Source organism: Oryctolagus cuniculus, chromosome 17 (genome assembly GCF_051225735.1).
Source record: "Oryctolagus cuniculus isolate XC-2025 breed Fujian yellow rabbit chromosome 17, ASM5122573v1, whole genome shotgun sequence".
Taxonomy (NCBI): Eukaryota; Metazoa; Chordata; class Mammalia; order Lagomorpha; family Leporidae; genus Oryctolagus; species Oryctolagus cuniculus.
This window is the reverse complement of record NC_142883.1, coordinates 51,527,685-51,548,984: the sequence shown is the minus strand read 5'-3', so window position 1 is coordinate 51,548,984 and position 21,300 is coordinate 51,527,685.

Below are 21,300 nucleotides of genomic sequence, written 5' to 3'. Positions count from 1 at the left end.
GGGTCTCCCACGTGGGTGCAGGGGCCCAAGCACTTGGGCCATCTTCTACCGCTTTCCCAGGCCATCAGCAGGGAACTGGATTGGAAGAGGAGCAGCCAGGACTCAAACTGGTGCCCATATGGGATGCCGGAGCCGCAGGCAGAGGCTTAGCCTACCATGCCACAGCACAGGCCTCAGCATTTGCTATAGGCATTCCGTTTCTCAAGATGGTGGAATCTTCCAGGCAGCTGTCACTCTGTCCCTTCTGCTGAGATGGGAGTCCCTGGAGGCTCAGTCAGCATGCATTGGAGCCTCAGGTAAGGTGGCCTGTTGCCAGAAACCAGATGTGGTCATGGGATGTGTCAGACTGGGACCAGGGCAAGAGGATCTGGGGCTGTGCTCGCTCAAACACGCCGCTGAGATGCAGCCTGCAAGAAAGCAGCAGATACGTCACGGGGGCCGAGTATTAGGAATTTTAGGTGATCTCCAAGCTGTTGATGTCTCCAACAGCTTTTTTTTTTATCTTTTATTTAATGAATATAAATTTCCAAAGTACGACTTATGGATTACAATGGCTTCCCCCCCATACCGTCCCTCCCACCCACAACCCTCCCCTTTCCCACTCCCTCTCCCCTTCCATTCACATCAAGATTCATTTTCGATTATCTTAATATACAGAAGATCAGCTTAGTATACATTAAGTAAGGATTTCAACAGTTTGCTCCCACACAGAAACATAAAGTGAAAAATAATAGATGATTTTTTTTAAATGATGATGAAATCAGATCAGACCTATTGTCATGTTTAATCCCAGTGAGAGTCAAGTTGGGAATTGATAATTTCTTTTTTTTTTTTTTCACAGAAGATCAGTTTAGTATACATTAAGTAAAGATTTCAACCGTTTGCACCCCCATAGAAACACAAAGTGAAATATACTGTTTGAGTACTCGTTATAGCATTAAGCCTCAATGTACAGCACATTAAGGACAGAGATCCTACATGAGGAGTAAGTGCACCGTGACTCCTGTTGTTGACTTTACAAATTGACACTCCTGTTTATGGCATCAGTAATCTCCCTATGCACCAGTCATGAGTTTCCAAGGCTATGGAAGCCCCTTGAGTTCTCCGACTCTTATCTTGTTTAGACAAGGTCATAGTCAAAGTGGAGGTTCTCTCCTCCCTTCAGAGAAAGGTACCTCCTTCTTTGAAGACCTGTTCTTTCCACTGGGATCTCACTCACAGAGATCTTTTTGCCAGAGTGTCTTGGCTTTCCATGCCTGAAATATTCTCATGGGCTTTTCAGCCAGATCTGAATGCCTTTAGGGCTGATTCTGAGGCCAGAGTGCTATTTAGGACATCCGCCATTCTATGAGTCTGCTGAGTATCTCACTTCCCATGTTGGATCACTCTCCCCTTTATTTATTCTATCGGTTAGTGTTAGCAGGTACTAGACTTGTTTATGTGCTCCCTTTGACTCTTAGTCCTTTCATTATGATCAATTGTGAACTGAAATTGATCACTTGGTCCAACAGCTTTTTTTTTTTTTAAAGATTTATTTGAAAGTCATAATTAGAGAGAGAGAGAATTGCTATGTGCTGGTTCGCCCCCCAGACGGCTGCAAGCCCAGGCCAGAGCCAGCAGCTTCTTCCAGGTCTCCCACATGGGCACAGGGACCCAAGCACTTGGGCCATTCTCCGCTGTTTTCCCAGGTGCATTAGCAGGGAGCTGGATCAGAAATGGAGCAGCTGGGACTCGAACCGGGGCCCATAAGGGATGCTGGTGTTGCATACAGCGGCTTAACCTGCTGTGCTACAGCGACAGCCCCTGCCCAGCACCTTTCCACAGGGTATTCAGTGAGGATCCTTCGGGATCGGACGCTGGAGTTCAGACACAGGTGTTCCCGTTGGTGGGAGAAGAGGCCGCTCTGCCCGAGTGCAGGAAGCCTCGACCTGGGGATCCACAACCCAGCAGACGCTAGGGAATGAGGTTTTGAAAACGAGCAACACAGGAACCGACAGCGACCAACTGGGAAAACTCCGGCTTCACATGAGGGAGAGGACGTCTCTGGTCTTAGAAAGCAGAATGAAACAGCAGGCTTTGCTGAAACTGATCTGCACAGGGCTCGGGCCCTGAAGGCAAGTTCTCAGCAATGAAGGTCTCAGGGAGTGCAGAGGGGTGTGCCGCCCGCTTCTGGGGTCAGGTGCCCAAGAGCAAGCTGTGGGCCAGCGCCGCGGCTCACTAGGCTAATCCTCCACCTTGCGGCGCCAGCACACCGGGTTCTAGTCCCGGTCGGGGCGCCGGATTCTGTCCCGGTTGCCCCTCTTCCAGGCCAGCTCTCTGCTGTGGCCCGGGAGTGCAGTGGAGGATGGCCCAAGTGCTTGGGCCCTGCACCCATGGGAGACCAGGAGAAGCACCTGGCTCCTGCCATCGGATCAGCGCGGTATGCCGGCAGCAGCGTGCCGGCCGCAGTGCGCCAGCTGCGGCGGCCATTGGAGGGTGAACCAACGGCAAAGGAAGACCTTTCTCTCTGTCTCTCTCTCTCACTGTCCACTCTGCCTGTCAACAACAAAAGAAAGAAAGAAAGAAAGAAAGAAAGAAAGAAAGAAAGAAAGAAAGAAAGAAAGAAAGAAAGAAAGAAAGAAAGAAAGAAAGAAAGAGAAAGAAAGAAAGAGCAAGCTGCGGAGGCTGCTGGCGGGGTGAGGAGAGGATGTGGGCAGATGGGCTCGACGCCAGGCAGCCGGTGCGGTTCCCTGCAGAGCAGACTGGACCGTCTCTGGGCGGCTCTAGGTGGAAGTGAGGCCAGAGATTATGAAGAAATCTGGCAGCTACTGACTTAGCCCAGATCTTCTGGGGCCGGTCACCGCAGGGCTTGTGTTTCCACTTCCTGGACTGGTTTCTGCAGAAGTGGGGTTTGGCCCCATGGCTGGCTGCCACTTCTGTGGAATCCGGTTGTTTTCGTACGGGATTCTGGCCATTGTCCCCTTGTACATTCAATCTCCGAAGCCACGTACGAGAGCTCCGGTTGCTCTGCACCTTTGCCAAGGGGTACCGGCAGCTCGGCAGCACGGTGGGTGCTTCATGGGGGAAGGTTTTCTGCCGTTCAAATTGGTGTACGGCTTTACGCTGTGGCTTTAATTGACATTTTGCTAATGCCTGATTATACTGCCTGTCTTTCGTGTATATTTGACATTTGTATCTTCTTTGGTGAAATATCTATTCAAACATTTTTCCCATTTTGTGCTGAGTTGTTTCTCACTGATGAATATAAGTTCTTTTTAAGATATATGATTTGTGGGGCCAGCACTGTGGTGCAGTGGGTTAGAGCCCTGGCCTGCAGCACCGGCAGCCCAGATGGGCGCCAGTTTGAGTCCCGGCTGCTGCAACTTCCATTCCAGCTCTCTGCTATGGCCTGGAAAAGCAGTGGAGGATGGCTCAGGTGCTTGGGCCCCTGCACCTGCGTGGGAGACCCAGAAGAAACTCCTGGCTCCTGGCTTTGGATCGGCGCATCTCCAGCTGTAGTGGCCATTTGGGGAGTGAACCAGCAGATGGAAGACCTCTCTTTCTCTGCCTCTCCTTCCCTCTGTGTAACTCTGACTTTCAAATAAATAAATAAATCTTAAAAAAAAGATATATGATTTGCAAATACCGTCTCCCAACAAGGAAGTTCTCAGAGTAAGGTCTTTTGATCTCTTAACCCTGTCTTCAGCAGAGCAGAGGGTTTTTTTCACTTCTTTTCAAAATGTATTTATTTATTTGCAAGGCAGAGTTACAGGAATGGGAGGGGAGACAGCAAGAGGGGGAGGGGAGGAGAGAGAGAGATCTTCCATCCGCTGGTTCACTCCCCAAATGACCACACCTAGGGGGGCAGGGCCAGGTCAAAACCAGGAGCCAGGAACTCTGTCTGGGTCTCCCATGTGAGTGGCAGGGGCCCAAGCACTTGGGCCATCCTCTGCTGCTTTCCCAGGCACATTAGCAGGGAGCTGGATGGGAAGAGGAGCAGCTGGGACTTGAACTGGTGCCCCATGTGGGATTCCAACATCACACACTGTGGCTTAACCCACTGCCCCGTAACGCCTGCCCCACAAGTTTTTAATTCGGATGAAGTGCAATTCATCAGCATTCATGAATTTTTTTTCTTTCATGAAGTTTCCCTTTCATATTCTCTCCCAGAAGTTGAATTGTTTCACATTGGACAGTTAGGCCTGTGATCCATCCTGAGTTCATTCTTGTGTGAGATACAGGAACGGGCCCTCCCCTCGGGCGCCTCGGTCCAGTCCTCTTGCTCCTGGCGGGCCGTGTCTGCCTTGGACATCAGAGAAAAAGAAGTGAGAGGTCCGAGACGAGGCCACGCAGTACATGCACCCCTCCCCCTGTGCTGTGAGGAAGCCCAGGCTACATGTCAAGGCTATGGTCAGTGGTCAGCAGAGGGGCAAGGAAGCCTTCTCCGGTCACCGCCTAATGAGGCTCCCTAGAGAGACTTCGGGGGAGAAGTCCCTGGCCCAGGTAACCCACAGAACCACTAAAAACGGGTAGCAGGAACCCCAATAAGTGGGCCATCATCTGCTGTGTTCCCAAGTGCATTAGCAGGGAGCCGGACTGCAAGTGGCAGAGCCAGAGCTTGAACCTGTGCCCCAACAGGGGATGCAGGCAGCTCAAGAGACAGCTCAACCCATGACACCACCAACGCCTGCCTCTCTTTGTTTCCCTTTAATTATGTGAGCTGGGGCCGGCGCCGCGGCTCACTAGGCTAATCCTCTGCCTGCGGCGCCGGCACACCAGGTTCTAGTCCCAATCAGGGCGCCGGATTCTGTCCCGGTTGCCCCTCTAATTGTCTTTAAAAACATTTTTAAAATGTATTTGAGGCCGGCGCCGCGGCTCACTAGGCTAATCCTCCGCCTAGCGGCGCTGGCACACCGGGTTCTAGTCCCGGTTGGGGCGCCGGATTCTGTCCCGGTTGCCCCTCTTCCAGGCCAGCTCTCTGCTGTGGCCAGGGAGTACAGTGGAGGATGGCCCAGGTGCTTGGGCCCTGCACCCCATGGGAGACCAGGAAAAGCACCTGGCTCCTGGCTCCTGCCATCGGATCAGCGCAGTGCGCCGGCCGCAGCGCGCCAGCCGCGGCAGCCATTGGAGGGTGAACCAACGGCAAAGGAAGACCTTTCTCTCTGTCTCTCTCTCTCACTGTCCACTCTGCCTGTCAAAAAAAAAAAAAAAAAAAAAAAAAAAAAAAACAAAACTTAAAATGTATTTGAGGGGATGGCGCTGTGGCGCACTAGGTTAATCCTCCACCTGAAGCACCGGCATCCCATACGGGCGCTGGGTTCTAGTCCTGGTTGCCCCTCTTCCAGGCCAGCTCTCTGCTGTGGCCCGGGAGTACAGTGGAGGATGGCCCAAGTCCTTGGGCCCTGCACCCACATGGGAGACCAGGAGAAGTACCTGGCTCCTGCCTTCGGATCAGCGCGGTGCACCAACCACAGCGCACTGGCCGTGGCGGCCATTGGAGGGTGAACCAACGGTAAAGGAAGACCTTTCTCTCTGTCTCTCTCTCCCTCACTGTCCACTCTGCCTGCCAAAAAAAAAAAAAAAATATGTGAGCTGGAATGAAAGGAACACAGGAGTAGAGAGAAGAGGATGTTGGATCCCAAACTTCTACAGGCAGCCATCAGGCTAAGAGCACTATTCGCCTACAAACAGGGGCTCCTGTTTACAGAAAAGACAGCATAATTTGGAAGAGGACCTCGAGACTCCCCAGGGCATGGCCGAGAGCCCCAGAGCACGCACCGGCAGTAGATCCGGGCCTGCACTCGGGGAGCCCCATGCACACCTGCAGGAGACCTCCGACTTCAAGCTGGCGCCATAACAGCGCAAGGTGGGGAGGGACGGAGGCACTTTGCGTGGGGGAGGAACGGGACTTGTGGGAGAGGATGCACTGCGTTAGACGGGACACACTGTGTTCTCCAAATATGACCGCGACAACACACACACCCTGCGTTCTCTTCCATGATGTGGGCTCTCCTCCGACTAGGGGGCCCTTCCTGCACCCTTGAACGGACCTGTGACTGCCTCCCCCAGAACACGACGGCCGTGACCCTGTGGAACTGCTGCTTTGCAATTCCCATCGCTTCGTGCCCTGGGGTGCTCGCTTTGGGACCCCGGCAACTCAGGCCTCGTGCAGAGCCCATACACAGATATTCCAACCAGCGCCCCAGAGAGCTCTGGCTCCCAGAGCCTTCTAGATGATTCCAACCTCAGCTTCCACCTGAATGCAGCCACCTGAGATTCCCGATATGAGACTCGCTCACCTGAGACCGGTTGACCAGCAGGACTGTAAAAGATAATAATAAAATGTTTGTGAATGTCTTCAATCACTGCATGGCACCATGATTCACACAGGCCAACAGGCCAAGGCCACAGACAGGCAGTGGGAGAAGGCCTGGGGAGAACGGAGCTGCTCCCTGCCAGGAGACAGAGCGCACGTCCTTGCAGCGTGGTCCTCTGCGGGCCATCAGGGTGCTTGGGGAGCCTCCAGCTGAACCAAGGGTGGCAAAACACCGGGCAGGAGGTGCCGGAGTCTCCAGGCGTCCCCTCAAGGGGTTATCCTGCAGCCTCGCCCACGCCCGTTAGAGGTTTGCATTGATGGGGGTCGCGTGGGCGGGGCGGAGGAGGTGCCATGAGGAAAAGAATGAAAATTTCTATTTCACCTCATTTCAAAGCAAGTGGGAAGACCAGGAAATAATACCCCACAAGGGGCCTGGGGAAGGGTCTTGGCCAGCCCTTTCGGAGGAAATGAGGGGGGCCCTGGGCTGAGTCAGATAAGGCCCGGGGGTCACAGGTAACCCGCATCCGCGATCCTTTCTTACCTCTCAAGGAAAGAATTGACGCCATAATTTTGTAGTGCCGCAAAGTGTTTCCTTAGCAGAGAATGTAATAGGACCACGGGTGGAGATCTGACTCTCTCTGTTGAGGAATCCCCCTGAAGGAACTGCTGAAGAAGGTGGCGTGGTGCAGTGGGCTGAGCTGCTGCTTGGGACGCCAGCACCCCGTACCAGAGCACCAGTTCAAGTCCCAGCTGCTCCACTTCTGATCCAGCTCCTGCTGATGCGCCTGGGAAAGCAGCAGAAGACGGCCCAGAAACATGGCCCAGGCAGGAGACCCGGATGGAGCTCCAGGCTCCTGGCTTCGGCCTGGCCCAGCCTCAGCCATTGTGAGCATTTGGGGAGTGAACCAGCGATGGAAGACGTCTCTAGAACCTAAAAACCCAAACCAGGAGGCTTCAGCAGACTTCCAGGGCACACGCATGCCCCGAGAAGAATAAACAGATGACTTAGCAAATATTATAGAATAGTTGTTGATGTCTTCCCTCTCTTAGTTAGAAAATGCACTTAATGGGCTGGCACCGCGGCTCAATAGGCTAATCCTTCACCTGCGGCGCGGCTACTCCAGGTTCTAGTCCTGGTTGGAGTGCCTGTTCTGCCCCGGTTGCTCCTCTTCCAATCCAGCTCTCTGCTGTGGCCCAGGAGGGCAGTGGAGGATGGCCCAAGTGCTTGGGTCCTGCACCCCATGGGAGACCAGGGGAAGCACCTGGCTCCTGCCTTCGGATCAGCGCAGCACGCTCGCCGCAACAGCCATTGAGGGGTGAACCAACGGAAAAAAGGAAGACCTTTCTCTCTGTCTCTCTCTCACTGTCCACTCTGCCTGTCAAAAAAAAAAAAAAATGCACGTAATGCTTGAAATTCAGAATTTTTTTTAGCTAAAAGTATTTCGAAAGCAAAAAAGAAGTTAATCCCTCTACATGGGTTGCTAAGCAGAAGGTAAAACTGCCACCCGTGGCTGGGTCTCTGGACAGAGAGGTAAGGAGAGCGCAGGAAGAACACGTCCTGACTCTGCCTGCCCAATGCACGATGACCACACACTTCAAGGAAAGCATCCGAGTACCAAACAGAATGCACGCACTGGCCTGTTAGTCCATGGGTGAAATGTGGCTTAACAAGGAAACCTCTTGGGGACTATGTGAATACTGCCGGGCCACCGTCTCCACATGGAGTCCAGACATGCAGGAAAACTCACACCGGAGAGGCAGTGAAGCAGCGGGCTCCCATGGGCTGGGCTGGGCTGGCCGGCCCCGGGACGGGGAGTGGGGAGTGTTTCTGGGAAGGAGGGAGTGGCAGGTTATTATCTGCGTGGCCCTTAGTGGGCTGGGCAGGGACGATGATTACGAAGAGCTTTTTTTTTTTTTTTTTAAAGATTTATTTACTTATTTGAAAGGCAGAGAGAGAGAGAGGGAGAGACAGAGAGAATCTCCCATGCACTAGTTTACTTCCCAAATGGCCACAACAGCCAGGGCTGGGCCAGATCTAAGCCAGGGTCGTGACCTCCGTCCGGGTCCCCCACATGGATGACAGGACTCACGTCCTGAGCCGCCCTGTGCTGTCTCCCACATGGATCTGAATCAGGGCCAGAACTCCGTCCCAGACCCTCCCACGGGGGCCGCAGGTGTCCCGAACAGCGCCACCAGGGACTTTCGCGGCTTCCAGTCAACGATCACGTTACACTTCCAAGGGGGACATCACGCCAAATCCGAGGCGCTGTGTGCCACAAAGACCTGAGTGGGGCTGAGGGGGATGATGTGAATTTCAGAACTCCTGAATTCTAGGAAATGGTGATGAAAGAAAAATGCTTCCTAGAAAACTGCTGAATAATTTTAAATTAAAAGCCATAATGTGTGAAACAGGTAAACCAATAAGCATTAGTGCGTTTATGGTTATAGAAATAGAAATCGACTAAAATTATTAAATATCACAAAGATTGCAGCAAGCAGGAAGATGTTTTAGCTTGGTCTTTCCTAATTTTGTCTCAAAATAGGAAAGTTAAATACAGATAATTCAACAAACCAGACATGTGTCAGGCCCTATCTAACAGGCACATGTGTGTAGGGTGTAGTTAGTGTATCTGTGTGTGCGTGCGTGTACATATACGTTCAGCTATATTCAGCATGTCCTCCACGCTGTTGGAAATGAGAGTGATTTGTAACCATGGCTCAAACTGTTGATGTTCACACACAGAATTTGTTGTAATCGTGGTCCTTTGGACGTGACAAAGAAGGTTAAACTTGGCTGTGCATGCCAGGACAAAGCTGCTGAGGGATTAGGTTGAGTGACTTGGAAAGGGAGACGTCGTAGATTTTTGGAAACTTCAGAACCTGAGAAAAGAGTTGGCAAGCGGGAAGATTTTCTAGCGAAGTTCCAATCACTATGGTGTCATTTGAAAAACGGTACTTAATTACGAAACCAGCTTACACGGAATCACGTTTTCGGTCCGGTTAGTTCATTTGTAATTAATGTGGGGTGTGTGGTTAAAAGTGAAAAGTGAAGTAAGAGGCTTGGACTGTCCAAACCCGTCGATGTCATCATCCATGAGTGACTGGACTTCTGGAAACATCTCAGATGTTCTTTTTCTAAAAAAAAAAAAAAAATTATTTATTTGAAAGTCGGAGTTATTCAGCGAAAGAGAGGCAGAGAGAGAGAGAGGTCTTCCATCCGCTGGTTCATTTCCCAATTGGCCACAATGGCCGGAGCTGCGCCCATCTAGAAGCCAGGAGCCAGGGGCTTTTTCCAGGTCTCCCACACAGATGCAGGGGCCCAAGCACTTGGGCCATCTTCTACTGCTTTCCCAGGCCACAGCAGAGAGCTGAATCGGCAGTGGAGCAGCCAGGACTAGAACCAGCGCCCATATGGGATGCCGGCACTGCAGGCGGCGGCTTTACCTGCTACGCCACAGCGCCGGCTCCTGGTGAATGCTCTATTGGAGACAGAGTTTGCAAGCAGAGGATTCCGAAGAACAGGAGCACGGCAGGTGAAACGTTCATCAGGACACCTGACGTGGCACTACCAGAACTCCCGGGGGAGGAAGAGGCGGGGGGGGGGGCGCCTTTGAGCTCGCCCCGCGGCTCAAGGATGGGCCAGGGAAGAGGGTTGCAGAGCTGCCTCCTGCCAGCCTGCCCCAGGCACAGGGCACCTCACACAAGAGATCGACATCTACCGTGTTTAGTCCCTAGGTGATACATCCTTCCTTCCACATGATGCCTGAGTCCAAGAGAGACTGCAGGCTGTCAGGTAAACGGTGGCTGACTGGGACAAGCAGTGTGGCACGGCAGGTAGAGCCATCGCCTGTGACACCAGCATCCCACATGGGCGTCGGCTCTAGTCTCGGTTTTTCCACTTCTGATCCAGCTCCCTGCTTATGGTCTGGGAAAGCAGAAGGTGGCCCAGGTCCTTGGGCCCCTACACCCACGTGGGAGACCTGGAGGAAGCTCCTGGCTTCAACCTGGCCCAGCTCTGACCACTGCAGCCATTTGGGGAGTGAACCAGTGGATGGAAGACCTGTCTCTCTCTGCCTCTCACTCATTCTGTAACTCTACTTTTCAAATAAATATTAAGAAAATAAATAAATATAGGGGCCAGCACTATGGCACAGCAAGTTAAAGCCCCAGCTTGCAGTGCCAGCATCCGATATGGGTACCGGTTCAAGTCCCAGGTGCCCCACTTCCAATCCATCTCCCTTCTAATGGCCTGGGAAAGCAGAAGAAGATGGCCCAAGTCCTTGGGCCCTGCACCCACATGGGAGACCCAGAAGAGGCTCTTGCCTCCTGGCTTCAGATTGGCTCAGCTCTGGCCAGTTGTGGCCATTTGGAAAGTGTACCAATGGATGGAAGACCTCTCTCTCTCTCTCTGTCTGTCTCTACCTCTCTCTACAACTCTTTCAAATAAATAAAAATAAATCTTAAAAAATAAAATAAATTAATATAAATAGAAAAGTAAGAGAAATTAGGAAATAAGTCCGAAACTCAACGTCTAAACAACAGGATTTCTGTTGTTACAGGAGCAATGCTTATCACCTGTTCAGCCTGACCTGGGAGTTCAGAGGACTCTTTTGAATCCAGTTCTCAGTGCTCTGCAGAATCTGAAAAGAGCAAGCAACCAAGCTGCAACCTTGTCGTTACTGTTGCATCCCACCCCCCCACCCCCATCCCCGTTGTTCCCACCCTAGGTGGCCAGGAGAGAGAAGACACAGGTGCTGGGAGCCCGATACTCAGTCTTCCTAAAATTTGGACCTTACCTTTGCCCCACCTATGTGGCATTCTTGTTTAATAGGTATCTTTTTTAGTTAAGAGCTGCAAATCTTTTAACCGGGACTATTTGTGCTTTGGATTGGAGAAAGTGGTGGACACGAATTCTCGAATTCTCGGCTTTAGCAGCTGAGCAGCAGTCAGCAGAGGTGGCTCACGTCAGAGATTCAAGGAACCGCCGTGAGTGGACACAGGTGGTCTCAGGGAAGGACAGAGATGGGACAGGGGTACCTGTGAGCTGGTGACACAAAAAGCTCACAAATAGGGATGCACCTTCGGCTTGGAGGTGACGGTACCACTTGGGATTCCTGCACCCCATGTTAGAGTGCCTGGGTTCAAGTCTCAGCTTTGCTCCCAATTCCAGCTTCCTCCTGATACACACAAGAGGTTGGGTCCTTGCTTCCCATGGGGGTGGGACCTGGATGGCTCCCAGCTTTGTCCTGGCCCAGTCCCAGGTGTTAGGCACATGTGGGGTGTGAGCCAGTGCGCTCTCTCTGCCTCTCAAACAATAATTTTTTTAAAGCTTTATTTTATTTATTTGACAGGCAGAGTTACAGAGAGAGGTAGAGACAGAGAGAGAAGTCTTCCATCCGCTGGTTCACTCCCCAGACGGCCACAATGGCTGGAGCTGCGCCGATCCAAAGCCAGGAGCCAGGAGCTTCTTCTGGGTCTCCCACGTGGGTGCAGGGCCCAAGGACTTGGGCCATCTTCTACTGCTTTTCCAGGTCATAGTTGAGAGTTGGATTGGAAGAGGAGCGGCCGGGTCTTGAACCGCCACCCATATGGGATGGCGGCGCTTCAGGCCAGGGTGTTAACCCACTGAGCCAGCACCGGCCCCTCAAACAAGAATTTTTAAGTTCACAATAGCTGTAAAGGACATCAGTAGGACACCTGGGGAAATCTGAATACAGACAACATAGTAGGTAATAGTACTTTCTCAACAATTAGGATTTTTTTTTTTTAAAGATTTATTTATTTGAGAGGCAGAGTTACAGAGAGAGGGAGAGTCAAAGAGGTCTTCCATCTACTGGTTCACTTCTCAAATGGCTCAATAGCCAGAGCCGGGCCAGGCCAAACCAGGAGCTTCTTCTGGGTCTCCCACATGGGTGCAGGGGCCCAAGCACTTGGGTCCCCTTCTGCTGCTTTCCCAGGCCACAGCAGAGAGCTGGACTAGAAGAGGAGCAGCTGGAACATGAACTGGTACCCATATGGGATGCTGGCACCACAGACAGAGGCTTAGCCCTCTTCGCCACTGAGCCCATCCCTATTAAAAAGTTTTACAAATGACTTTTTTTTTTGAAAGGCACTGATTTTTTCCATCTGTTGGTTCATTCTCCAAATGGCAGCAATGGACAGAGCTGGGCCTAACTGAAGCCAGGAGCCTGGACCTCCATCTGGGTCGCCCACGTGGGGTGCAAGGGCCAAAGCACTGCTTTCCCTTCCCCGGGCACATCAGCAGGGGGTGGATGGGGAGCAGAGCAGCCACTCAGATGCTGACATCACAGCAGGGGCTTCCGCTGCTGTGCCAGCCCAGCTGTTAAAATTCCCACCATAACAGTATTGCGATCGTGCGGGAAAATGTCTTTAATCTTTTTAAAATGTCTTTAAGTATTTAGGAGTGTAGAAGTAGTTAAGGGCAATTCTCAAGTTGTTGCAGGTTACTCTCAACTAGTTCAAGAAAAAACACAGATATAAGAAATATATATATATAGGCCGGCGCCGCGGCTCACTAGGCTAATCCTCCGCCTTGCGGCGCCGGCACACCAGGTTCTAGTCCCGGTCGGGGCACCAGATTCTGTCCCAGTTGCCCCTCTTCCAGGCCAGCTCTCTGCTGTGGCCAGGGAGTGCAGTGGAGGATGGCCCAGGTGCTTGGGCCCTGCACCCCATGGGAGACCAGGATAAGTACCTGGCTCCTGCCATTGGATCAGCGTGGTGCACCGGCCGCAGCGTGCCGGCCGCGGCGGCCATTGGAGGGTGAACCAACGGCAAAGGAAGACCTTTCTCTCTGTCTCTTTCTCTCTCTGTCCACTCTGCCTGTCAAAAAAAAAATATATATATATATATATATAGAAATATATATACAAAGTAAAAGTGGTAAAATATTAGTTGATTAATCTAAGTTAGAGATATATGTATATCTGTTCTTACTGCTATTCTGTTAAATTTTCTAGATTTGAAAAATGGGAGAAAAAGGAACTTTTAAAAATGTTAAAGCTAAAATTTTTTTTAATTTTGTATTTATTTGAAAGGCAGAGAGAGAGAGATCTGCCAACTGCTGGTTCATTCCCAAATGCCCACAACAGCTAGGGCTGGACAAGGCCAAAACCAGGAGCCCCACTCCATCCAGGCCTCCCACGTGGGTGGCACAGACCCGACCGCCTGAGGCATTACCTGCTGCCCCCTCCTCCCCAGGGTGCACATGAGCAGGAAGCTGGCAGGGACAGCCAAGCTGGGACTTGAACCCAGGCATCCAGCGATTTTTTTTTTTTTTAAAGATTCATTTATTTGAGAGAGAGAGAGAGACTGATTGATTCCATCCAAATGTCTGCAAGGACTGGGGCTGGGCCAGGCTGAGGCCAGGCGTCAAGAACTCCATCTGGGTCTCCCTTGTGGTGGTGGGGGCCCAAGCACTTGGGCCATGTTCCGCTGCCTTCCCTGGCACATCAGCAGGGAGCTGGATCGGAAGCGGAGCCACTGGGATGCAAGCGGTGGCGTAACTCACTCAGCCACAATGCCGCTCCCCTCCAAGTGGCCTCTTAACTGCTATACCAAACGCCACTGCCCCCACCCCGAAATACTTTGCTGCGGTGTGACCGTCAAATATCCCAATTCTGAGCTCTAGTCATTTAGGATCGGTGGAGGGGCTCCACCGTCTTCGAGCCAGAGAGCCTGTCCCCAGGCTGCCGGAACACAGGCCCCGTGCGCCCCAGCCACCTGCCACCCTCGGCTTCGCCCGCCCAGCAGACGGAGAGGCTGCAGAGACAGTGAGTGACCGCAGCTTGGGCTACGTCCAGCACCCGCAGGGGGTGGCCTACAGGAAGCTCCGTGCACGCTGTGAAAGCCACATGCGAATGAGTGGCCACCAGATGGACAGAGAGAGAGAAAAGGTCACAGAAATGTGACAAATAAAAGCAAGTCACCTCCGGCTGGCCAGGTGGGCAGAAATGATCTGTGTGAGAAGACACTGTGTGCTTCTTCATGTTTCTGAGACCCCGAAGGGTAGGAAGCACCGTGCGTCCCCACGGGAGCCGGAGAAGCAGAAGGCGTGACGGGCTCGGAGGAGTCGCGGTCGAAAAGGTGGAGCGCTGGGGGGCAACGCTGGACTACAATACCGAGAAATGGCAACAGTGTGAGGTCAGGGAGGGCTGGACACGGGCAGGGTCCCCTCGGGCGCGGGGCCGCACGTGGAGCTGTCATTCCCTCCCCATCCTTCACACCCTTCCTGTCAATCATTTGCTAGGAACCACACAGGGAGAGAACGACAGAGCACACCCGCCCTGACCACAGGGTGCTGCACAGGGCCACTGCTGGAGAAGCCACGGGCACTGCCCAGTGTTTTGAGAGCAGATGTCCACGTGGGCCCAGGCAGGCAGAGACGGGGAGAGTGAGGCAGGGCCAAGAGCCGCATGTCAGTGTGAGCTGCCCAGCATGCGTGCTCTGAGCGCACCCCACCCCCGCAGCCTCCCTGGCTCGCAGGGCATGCGGTGCCCTCGCTCTTGGTGTGGCTGCTTCAGCCCTGCAGGAAGCAGGCTGGGCCAGACACTGTGAGACCACTGGGATGGATCCTGTGCACAAACATTTCCCAACAGCATGGAGCTCCTTCCTCCGCTACCGGGGGTGTGGTCTGGGTGGCACCCAGCCCACTTCGCTTTTCACTGCGACCAGTTCCTCAGGTGGCTCTTCCCTCCTCAAACCCCCCCTCAGCCCCGAACCCTGCCTGTGCTTCGAGCCCCTCACCCGGCAGCGTGCTGCCCAAGGCCCTGGCCAACCGTGCCTCGGCAGAGGCATCCGGCGGAGGCTTTCCCCACGCCCAGGACCCTGCCTGTGCCCCTAACGCTTGCAAAATCGTTCTCTCTTACCGCCACCGCAAAACGACTCCTCTGTGGGCCACCGGCCCTTCCACTGGGGTGATTGTAGCTCTCTGTTACCCATGACCCCAAAGCGCCATTTCTAGGGCACGGTAAGCAGTAGGGATGCTGACGCATCACTGAGCATGGCGCAAGACCAGAGGGTGGGAGGAAAGCAGAAAGCGGGGGAGACTGCTCAGCCCCGTCAGGTCTGCCAAGGGCCCCTGACCCTGAAGCTTCAGCCGTGGCAGCAAGCCCAGAGTATCAGGCTGTCAAAGGCCGCCCTCCTGGCCGGGGCAGCTGGACGAGCCACGTCTCCCAAGGGCAGATTGAAAAGGAATCCCTGCCACGCAGACTGAGGCCTAAACTTCTGGGCACAGCTTTCGAGGTCCTCTGCGACCCAAGCCGCACAAATCCACCCAACCACGTCCCCAGGCCTCCGTTGCCGCGCCGCCGGCTCCAGCGGCAGCCCTCAACTCTGGCGAACTAGAGCGGGTTTGCTCCCTCAAGCCCTCCACCCGTGTCCGAATCCCTCAACAGGTTGGTAAACAAAGCATGTGGACATCGCACGCAACAGGAAGCTCAAAGAGCCTGAAACGCATGACAAGAGACCCAGGCTGTCCCCCAAGAGAAATCCAAATGAAAGCTCGCTGCTGTGCCGTCTCCCACCTCGGGCACGGGCAGGGAAGACTGAGTTTGCTAACATATTTTGGTAAAGATTTCGCCTGTACTTCTGGTGGGAGCAAAAACATCCACGAAAGAACTCAGCAATTCTAGGAATTTATGTGGTAAATACTTCAGTGGAGGATGGTACGTGCAGATTAATTTGTATGCACATACACGTCTGTTTGGTGGCAGAAAAAGATAATCATGGGTTAAAGAACTGGCAGGGTGATGTAACCCTGGGCAGCTGGGAGGCGACGGTCTGTCAGTGCCACCTGCAAACATCGTCTAGAATCCAACCCCTTCTCCTCCAGGCCTGGGCAGGCATCCCTCCGCTAGTGGAGCTGGCTCCCGCCCTGCCTCTCCCCATCCACTCCCTGCAGGCAGCCACGTGGACCCTGCTAACACACCTCAGCTCTCTGCTTCCAGGCCTCCCCCAACTTCCTACCTCAGACAGAACAGACGCCACCCTCTGCTCCGGGCTGCAACTCACACTCTATCCTTTCCTACCTCAGCCCCCCATCTCAACCCCACCGGCCTCCCCCCGCCTCCCCAGCACACCAGGAATGCCCCTGCCTCTTGCCTCAGCCGCACTCTCCCTCAGCTTCCTGGCTCTTTATTCGGCGAGAGCTTTCTTTGAACACCGTACTCAACACAGCACCAACACACGCACAAATCTTAAGTGGCAGACACGTTGGTGCTCTCTGTATAACCCTTCCACTTTCTCTGAGTGTCTACAAATTTCCACCACAGAAGGTTCACACACACACCTGTCTTCCTTATTTTCCCATGGTACTTAGCACCACCTAACATTATGTTTTCATTGTCTACCCATGCCCACCTCCCAAACACGTACAATTCAGACTCTAAAAGGGCAGGGATGGGCTGCCTTGGTCACAGCTGTCTCTTTTGTGTTCCAACATGAGGCTGCTGGTGTTAATTCTGAACTACTATCCTCCAGGACGTGACCACTGGGGGAACCTGGGTGCCTTGTCACCCCCACCCGTCTGTACCATCTTGGCAACTCCCCATGGATCTATAATTATTTTATTTTTAAAAAACTTATTTATTGCGGCCGGCGTTGTGGTGTAGGTTAAGCCTCTGCCTGCAGTGCCCAGCATCCAATAAGGGCACTGGTTCAAGTCCTAGTTACTCTATTTCCAATCCAGCTCCCTGCTAATGTGCCTGGGAAAACAGCAGAAGGTGGTCCAAGTGCTTGGGCTCCTGCACCCATGGGGGAGACCTGGAAGGAGCTCCTGGCTTCTGGCTTCGACCTGGCCCAGGCCTGGCCACTGTGGCCATTTGGGGAACCAATCAGCAGATGGAAGACCTTGGTCTTTCTCTGTGTCTCCCTCTCTCTGTAACTCTGCTTTTCAAATAAATAAGTCTAAAAAATTTTTAAAAATTCCTCTTCAGCTTCACTCAGAAACACACACACTCACAGAGCTGTAAGACTTAGGGATGAGCAGGGAAGTGCGGTTACAACAGACTGCAGACACTCCTTGGCTGACAATGGAGTTCCGTTCGGATGAACCTGTCAGCTCCAAGAACATAACACACCTTAGCCTGGCCTTAACACAACATAACCTTAACATACCACAGCTTAGCCTGGCCTAACACACTAGCACACGTTTGGGTAGAATTATCTAACACTCTAACACTAAGCCTACTTTATACTTGAATATCTCAAGTAACTTACTGGGCACTGCACTGACAGAGACGAGGAGAACTCCTGGACTCCGTCAGGGAGACTGGGGCAGGCATTTGGCACAGTGGTTGAACTGAGGCTTAGGGCTCCACATCCCTCATCCAGGTGCTTGGTCCAAGTTCAAGTCCCAGCCCCTCCCCTTCAGATTCTGGTTCCTGCAAAAGATACTAGCGCAAGTCTCTTGGTCTGTCCCACACACATGGCAGACCCAGACTGCGTTCTGGGTTCCTGGCTCAGCCCTGGCATTTGGCAAGTGAACCAGCAAAGAGGTGATCTCTGAGTCTCTACTTTTCAAATAAATATAAACAAGTTAATAATAATAATAATAAAAAAAGTCCTTGTAGGCCAGCCCGTAACTCCCTGCCCAGGGATACAAGGGGGTAGGGATCAAAAACAAAACAAACCCTGGGAGTCCCTAAGGCCGCATGCCTGGGCTCAAGCCCCAGCTGTCGCTCCCCCATTCACGGAGGAACGACACTGGACCCTGCGCTGTTCTTTTTGCCCGGCTCTTCCGGGACGGCGTCGTTCCTCCGCGAATGAGGGAACGGCAGCTAACCTGGGAAGAGCCGGGCAAAAAGAACAGCGCAGGGTCTGGTGTTGTTCCTCCGCGAATGGGAGAGCGACATAATGGTGCCGTGACTCGGATATGAAACTTAGGAAGGAAGAAGCGGGAAAAGGCGGGAAAATACTGGAGAGAGACTAGCAAAGAGCCTAGGGAAAAGCCGGATGGAAAAAGTGCCGGAAGAAGCTAGTGAAAGCCTAGGCATAGACTCGGATACAGACTGCGGGGAGAAGTTAGGAGAAATTTAAGATTGAAAGCGAAAGTGAAAGCTAGAAGAAACTTAGACTCGGATACGGACTTCGGGGAGAAGCTGGGAGAAATCTAAGATTAAAAGCGAAAGTGAAAGCTAGGAAAAACTTAGACTCGGATACGGACTGTGGGGAGAAGCTAGGAGAAATGAGAGAGAAATATTGTTGGAAGAAAGTTAGGAAAAGTACCGGGTAGAGAAAAATATAAGCTAGGGAAAATGAAGCCGCGGGGGTAGGCCGAAGCGGAGACGTAAGCTAGGTTGGCATTCATCAGATTAGCCCGGGGAGCAAAAGACGGGAAGCCAAACCAGAAGCGGAGACGTAAGCTAGGCTGGAATTCGTCAGGTTAGCCTTGGGAACTTAGACTGAAAACTAAACCGGTAGCGCAAACATGAGCTAGGTCGTGATTCGCGGAAGCTGCCGAGTGCAGAGAGCGCGCGCGGGGCACGAGCAGATAGGAGAGCGCGGGGCTGGCACGGAGGCTACAGTGTGGGCGCAAAAGGCACGGAGACCGCGGAGCGTGCGCGAAGCCGGGAAGCCACGCAGATAAGAGAAGCGCGGGCTGAAGCCGCGCAGAGCCGGGAAGCCGCCGCGGGGCAGGCACCGGGAACACGTGGCGATAAGAGAAATAAGGATGCTGGGAGATAGAAGATAGAGAAATAAGAATGCCCGGAGATAGAAGTAAAATGAGAGGAATAAGAATGCTGGGAGGTAGAAGTAAAAGAAATAGGAATGCCCGGAGATAGAGAGAAATAGAAAAAAATAAAAAAGGCCTCCCCACAGTACAGCAATGAGAGGGCTCGGATTCGGTCTGCCTGATTAGTAAGGTGGTAAGCACCTGCAGGCAGCTTGAGCAGAGTAAGCGCAGCGGGTCACCGAAGACAGGCACGTATCAACACCAATAAGTCTCCCCACAACACGGCAATGAGAGGGCCCGGATTCGGTCTGCCTGATTAGTAAGGCGGTAAGCACCTGTGGGCAGCTTGAGCAGAGCAGAGTATGCGCCGCAGGGCACCGAACACAGGCACGCATCAGCGCCTAAAAACCTCCCCACAACATGGCGAAGAGAGGACCTGGATTCGGTTTGCCTGATTGGTAGGGCTGTAAGCACCTGTGGGCAACTCGAGCAGAGCAGAGTGTGCGCCGTGGGGCACCGAAGACAGGCGCGTATCAACGCCAAAGAATAAAAAGAAAGGAGGAACTGTGGGGAGCAACTGAGACTAAATTACTGGAACTAGGACTAATTCTATGCATCTGCTCTCCCACAATATGGCGCTGAGAGGGAGCAAACAACCTCTACGCAGCTGCCTCATCAGTTTGACTGATAAGCTGCTCCTGATTGGAGGAGAGAAGCGTGCTCGGTGTGTGGGCAGCAGAGTTGGGATTGGTGGAAGAGGACTATAAAGGAGGAGAGAGACAACATGCACCAGGAACACCTGAGGAACATCTGAGCAGCCCCCGAGAGTGCCGGCTGGCGGTGTGCCGCTCCTCCGCGGAAGCGGGGGGCCGGCAGCTAACCCAGGATGGCGTCGTTCCTCCACGAGTGGGGGGCCAGCAGCTAACCCGGGAAGAGCCGGGCAAAAAGAATAGCACAGGGTCCAGTGTTGTTCCTCCGCGAATGGGGGAGCGACACCAGCTACTCCACTTCCGGTGCAGTGTCATGAGGTGCACCCAGGAGGCAGCAGCTGATGGTCTAAGTACTTGGGTCCCTGTCACCCAGGTCAGAGACCCGGATTGAGTTCTGGGTTTCCTGACTTGGGCCTGGCCCAGCCCTGGCTGTTGCGGGCATTTAGGAAGTGAACCAAGTGGTTGGAAGATCTGCCTCTCTGCCTTTCAAATAAGAACTTTAAGATATATTTTAAAAAGTCACTAGTCAATACATCATTGAACGTCAGGGACTGTCTTTATTACTGTTAATGGTGCTATGGTTGTGTAATTTAGAAGATAATGTTGAAGAATTCTGGGAGGTGGGGCAAGGGCCTGTGAAAGACCCTTCACATAGACAATTACACAGGAAGAAAAGCCAACCTGGCTAAATCCAGCAATAGGTTAGCTCGGCAAAGGTTATCCTGCATCAGTTCTTAGAAACATTTTGTATAGAGCTCCCATCTGCTGGTTCATTCCCCTAAGTGCTGGCAATGGCCGGGGCTGGGCCTGGCTGAAGCCAGGAGCCAGGAACTCCATCCAGGACTCCTGTCTGGGTGGCAGGGGCCCAAGTACTTCAGCCATCACAGCTGCCTCCCGGGCGCACAGAAGCTGGAGTGAGCAGCCAACGGTGGTCACTGAACCCAGGCAGTTTTATGTAGGCCTCTGTATTATACTACTCATACAACTCTTCTGTAGGCTTGAAATTTCCCCAAACAGGAAGCTGGGAGGGGGCATTTTTTAAACCTGACTGACATTTCCAACAATTCACTCGTCCTCCCCTTTGAGGCGCTTTGGGACACGTGCAGGCGGAAGCAGTGGCTCCCTCTGCTGCGTTCCCAAGGCATTCGACTTACACTCCCACTCCAACAGCCCGGGTGAGTGCACGGCCACTGCTGACATCAGATGTGCACGTAACACACGGCTCTAGGCCCATGCCCACGCACGCGGCCCGCACACACGGCCAGGGGAACGTGCAGATCTCAAGACAGTGGGGGAAGCCCTGGTGCAAGCTTATCAGATCCCTGCCAGGGAGGTGTGGGGGAGTGCCATCAGCTCAGTCCCCACACCCTCTGGACGCTGCTTTATTTTGGGGCGCTCTTCCCCCATGTGTCTATGGCGCTTCCTCACCAGGACACTCTGCCCCCCACACGGCCACCCCCAGACCACAGTCAGTGACAGCAGCCTCTCTAACTCTCTGTGGCCTGAAGCTCACATTCACGCTCAGACATGGGTATCTCAAAGTTTGTGGAAAATGGAATTTGAGACAAGTGAAGGAATGGCATTTGGTCTGGCAGTGAAGACGC